This window comes from Nelumbo lutea, chromosome 6 (assembly GCF_056320005.1).
Source record: "Nelumbo lutea isolate HS-2025 chromosome 6, American lotus-T2T, whole genome shotgun sequence".
Classification (NCBI taxonomy): Eukaryota; Viridiplantae; Streptophyta; class Magnoliopsida; order Proteales; family Nelumbonaceae; genus Nelumbo; species Nelumbo lutea.
The window spans coordinates 12,740,713-12,745,995 of record NC_142689.1 but is presented as its reverse complement, the minus strand read 5'-3'; the positions used below and the strand labels follow the sequence as shown (position 1 = coordinate 12,745,995).

General features: G+C 38.9%; 1 pseudogene across 1 annotated transcript; it reads right to left on the bottom strand.

The window, feature by feature from the left end:
- Positions 1-286: 286 nt before the first annotated feature.
- LOC148847399 (uncharacterized) lies at positions 287-5,076 on the bottom strand (annotated as a pseudogene). Its single transcript, XR_016101378.1, has 4 exons — positions 4,906-5,076; positions 4,600-4,811; positions 4,204-4,468; positions 287-752 (listed from the first exon to the last, which is right to left on the bottom strand). The product of XR_016101378.1 is annotated as an uncharacterized LOC148847399 (transcript).
- Between the last annotated feature and the right edge of the window lie 207 nt (positions 5,077-5,283).

Genomic DNA, 5,283 nt, shown 5'->3' with positions numbered 1-5,283 from the left:
TGCCATTCCCTAGTCAATTTAAAAAGATTCACCTTTACTTCATATGGAGAGCACAACTGCTGCCACCATGGTCACAGCATTCCCGTGTGATCCCAATGAAATACTGACAAAATCAGTGATGGAATTAAATTCCAAACATCACTTCAACTTCTTTTTAATTCCCATTGCTGGTGTTCTTGTGTTTCATTGGGGTTGGGGGAGGTCACAACAGTGTTGCAACCATGATCACAGAAGATATGAACTTCACATTTTCGCATGTTAGAAGCCAAAAACCAACATAAAATAGTTTCTGGAGAAACAGCAGCAAAAGGATTTCCTTCACATATACAAAGAAGCTTTTTCCTTATTATATATACCTCATCAAAATTCAAAATTAATAAAGATGGAAAAAATGTCCAAAGAAAAGTCACAATCTGATGAAGCTCATTACATCTGGAGTAGGCTACTTTTCTCCAAGCAAAAGAGACTTAACAATGGCATCATTCATACCATCAATGTATCTGATCATGTGACCTGAACCTGGCAGCTCGTGGTAGTGAATCCAAGAGAGCTTTCCAGCAATGACTGCAATGTAGCGTTGTAGGGTAACAGGCACAAACCCATCTTCATCTCCCATCCATAAGTGGACAGTTCCCTCATTGTTTGGAAATGGGTTTTCAAGATCCATGGGATCGAATTCCCAAGTACCAAAACCAATCATCAAGTCACGATGAAGGGAATCAATCAAATACACCTTACTGCCTGGCCTGTGCCTAAGAATGGCAAAGAAAAATTAAGGGCATTACCACCAGAGTGTTCAAATCATACATATCACGGTACAGGAAATCTGCATATCAAATAAACTGAGTAGTAAAAAGAAGATATTAAATCATGCAAGTTTCTCTCTATACTTCATAAGGAAAATAATTCAATCCTGAACAAATAAGACTGTAAAACTATACTGGCAAAAATATTATACAAGTTAACTTATTGGGTATTTTGCAGTAAACCAATGATTTAAAACTGAGTACAATCCTCATCCTTGATCAAGTTAGGAAACTAGCTTCATTATTGGTCCTACACATGAACTTTACCAGAAACTTCTGGTTCTTTGTTGGACTGTGGAAGTTAAAGGCACCTATTTTCAATTTATCAAAGTAGTTATTGCACAACCAAATTTTGAAAATTAAATTAGAGAAAGAATAATGTCATTAAGATTAGTTACCTACGTAGTGAAACGCAAATGAAAGGACTTTCCCTGATATGGAAAAGGAAGCTATCCAAACACAATATTGCTATCAACTCACCATGACCCTTTACAACTACAGGTGCTGGCCCTATTCCATTACCGTCATATTCAGGGAAGCTCTAATAATATTGATTTTTTCTTTTTCTCCTAAGCACATTCTCTTTCCTTACCTTGGTTCTACTTGGTAATACAACTGGTAGAAATTCTGAGCCAGTCCTATTTAAGGTGCTGATAGGATTTCTGTAAGATAAATTGAACAACTCTTTCCTAATGTAGCACAAACACAAATAACTGCATACACATACATGTCTGCAGACAAGTTGGAAATTCTTAAACATACAGTAATCCTCTATGTAACTATTGTTTGTTTACTATATCATCTTCTGCATGTTATCTTCTTACCTAAATGAAAAGCAGATTGTTTTGTAGCTAAGGTTCCTCATAACAGTTCCATATGGTGGAAGAAGGGCTCAGACTGTAAGCACAAAACAAAACCTATCTACTATGGAAGCAAAGTTGATGCCTTCAACGATCCATGTGACAGCCAAATGTGAGTCAAAACAGACATTAACAACAGACAACAGACAATTTCTATCTATCTAAACTTAGATAGAAGTTGGAATGTGAGTACCCTTCAACAATACTGTACTAAAATGCTATTAAGAGAATCAAGCAAATTACACTACAAAGAGAAACCACAGGGGACGGGCTTATTTGGGAGAAAACAAGTAACAGATCTTATTCAGCCAAGTCAGCCTATCAACTCTTCATAAGTGACAGACTACCTCATCATCAAGGTTTTTTAAGTGGTCATTCTTATAGAAAGCACAAGTCCTATTTCAATTCCAGATCTTCCTTATGCTCTATGGGATGGCATACCAACTCAGCACAAATATCACCACTTGGCAACCACAACAGATACATCATGTGTAGGGGTGGCAATTTTTAACCCAACCTGCTGAACCTGCCCATTTACTTGGCGGGTTGTGTGATCAACCCATCACCCAACCCACCCATTTAAATGGGTTGGGTTGGGTTGGGTTGTGGATAACTATTGGGTTAACCATTATAGACATAAGTATTAATTCCTTAGCCTTTTTTTTAATTTTCTTCATTTGAATTAAATAATTTATAATTAATGCATTAATTTTCTATTAATAATTGACTAAATTTAGTTTTGTCTTGAATCAATACACTTCACCCAACATAGATCCAAATCAATTTGACCCCGAGTCAGGACCGGTTCAACGCAGTCTGATCCGATCCAGCCTATACTGATCCGGGTCAACTCGAATCCGAAATGGGTTTGGTTGGGATGATTCACACACTCTGACCCGATCCAGCCTATACTGATCCGGGTCTGTCTGAACAGGGCCATCTGGTCCAACCAATATTCACACACACCGACTCGACCCGGTACAAGTCGATCCGGTCGACCTGAATCTGAAACGGTTTTGGTTGGGATGATTCGTTCTCCGCGTGATTTGCCCAATCTGCACCGTCCATCCGACCAATATCCACATGACCCGACCCAAATCAGAACAGACCCAATTTAGCTACATTGACCCGCTTTGGGTCATCCGGTCCGGTCCCGAACCCGTGCACAAACCTAATATGGCCCGGTCCAAGTCAATCAACCATAGACTGAACCGGTCCGGTCTGACCGGATTGATCCAGATCTAAACGGTTCAACCACCCTTGAACCCAAGTGGTTTAAGTTGGTTTGCCCGGTTTGAACCTAAGTGGTTCGGTCAAACCCGGAATCCGAACATAGTCAAATGGCTTCGTCGCTTGTGTAAAAATAACATGCATGTAAAGTGATTTGAACCTTCACCACTTATGTAAATAATAACTACAATAACCACCAAGACTGGGTCATTAATGGGTTGGCGGGTTAGATGGGTTGGGTTGAAACTCAACCCAAACCAAACCCAATCCAACCCGCCCAATTGCCACCCCTAATCATGTTTTCTCTGCAATTCTCAGCTTGAATCTTTCCATCACTTGTTCTTCCATTGTGCATTTTCAAGCGTGGTCTGGTGTCAAGCACAGTTGGGGATTAATCCTCATCATATACTCAAAGAATCCTTCACAGAATAATGGCAAACTGGTTACATGATACTCATCAATATCTCTCGGAGCAAGAGCAAACTCTCTACCTTTCTCTTGAGGAACCGTTCAACCTAAAAGCTTAGGCTGTTAGGTGAGGTTCCTGAATAGGTTTTTATTCTCTAACATTAAATTTAGCTTACTTATGAGACTACCATGGGATGAAAGGAATCAAAAGAAACATCAGAACAAAGTTGGCAATCCACAACATATCATCACTCAATTATATCATTATTTCAATCCTGATGATATGAGGGCTCAGGACCAACACACATAGACCACACTTCAAAGAACACAATCTGATTGCATCAATATTTATACTGATGAATCATTTAATTATTTCAGAGAACATGCCAACTATGCATATACTATTATACGAAAGATAACAATCTTATTGCTGCAGAAAGTCTTCCATGCAAAACAGATGGATGCTACAAGTCAGAACTCAGAGCTTTGATTGCAGGGCTAGAAGCAGCTCACCAAATGGGATAAAAAAAAACGTTCATCTCTCTTCTGATGAAGCACAGGTTGTTTAGTGAGATACAACAAAAGGGAAAATCAGGAAGTTGCTAGAACTTCTACATTTGGACTCCATATATCAACTGATAAATAGGTCCAGAATCTTTATTATAGACTATATCAGCCTAACTCAAAATATTAGCTATCTTTTTGCTTACCAGCCATGTAAATATAACATATACATAAGCTACAACTGCAATAGTCTGTATATATCTCCTATTAGGCAATGAAGTCTGTGCTGCTTTTTCCTGCCCTCCCCCCCCCCCCCCCCCAAAAAAAAAAAAAAAAAAACAAAAAAAAAGTAAAAAAGATTAACAGGAATGTTGGAAAAACTACATACCTTATACCTTAAACTTTTTCCTAACTGCAAACTTGGGGGAGAGCTCTCTATCTTGTCTAGAAAGCACATCAGGGCTGCCATCTATAACACTACTAGCAGGAAACCATTTCTGTGTGTTCCACCAGTAAGTGAGCCATGGGGCATAATGAGCCACTCTAAGCGTCCACTGGTCCCTTGGGAATTTCTGTTGATAGGCTTCCTTGGACAAATTGGAAGGAAACTTAGGCCACCAGTAGTTAACAACTGGTGCAACTAGTGCTGCCCCTGCTAACCTGCCAATGTATCAAACATTCCACTTGACATTAGAAGGAGAAGTTGCACATTACTAGAGATATGTCAGAAATAAAACTACCTACTAGTTATAACAGAAATGCAGGAAAATAGAAATCCTACATCACCATACCGGTGAGGAATGTATTTAAGGCAAGTCCAAATCACTTGTCCACCCATAGAAAATCCAATTACATAAAATTTAGATCCCAGTCCCAACTGATCAGCAAGCTCTTCAATATCCATAGCTGTATTCTGCAATGTCTGTTTTGGATTAGGATCAATCTCTCCATACCCAGCTCTATCAAAAGACACCAAATAGATGCCTAGTTCTTCAACAACTTCCTAGAACAAGTACATCATGAAGTTAGTGCATTGTGCCTTCAGAAATCCAAAGACTTAGCAGGCATGAAAAAGGGAAAAGAAGAGAAACACAAACCGGAGATATGTGCATCGTGTCATGCCTGCAAGAATCAAATCCATGGACATAGATAATCTTATACTTTATCTTTTGGAACACCACAGATCTTCAGTGGTGGTGGTTTGATGGCCTGATAAGCCCATGCTAGGAGTCCAATGAACAAGACAACCGATATCCTTTTACACATACCTGAAAAGGTTGAATATACATCACAAGAGATGTCCTTGTTGGAGGCAATTTCCTACTAGAATGATACCTGATCTAACATGGTTAAATACTTGTGAAATTCGCATAGAAGCTTGGTTGAGACAGCTCTTTATTTTATCAATAAACAATTGTTAACCACGAAGCAGGGGCTTCACTTGTGAAAAAAAACTAATTTTCATTAAAAATAGA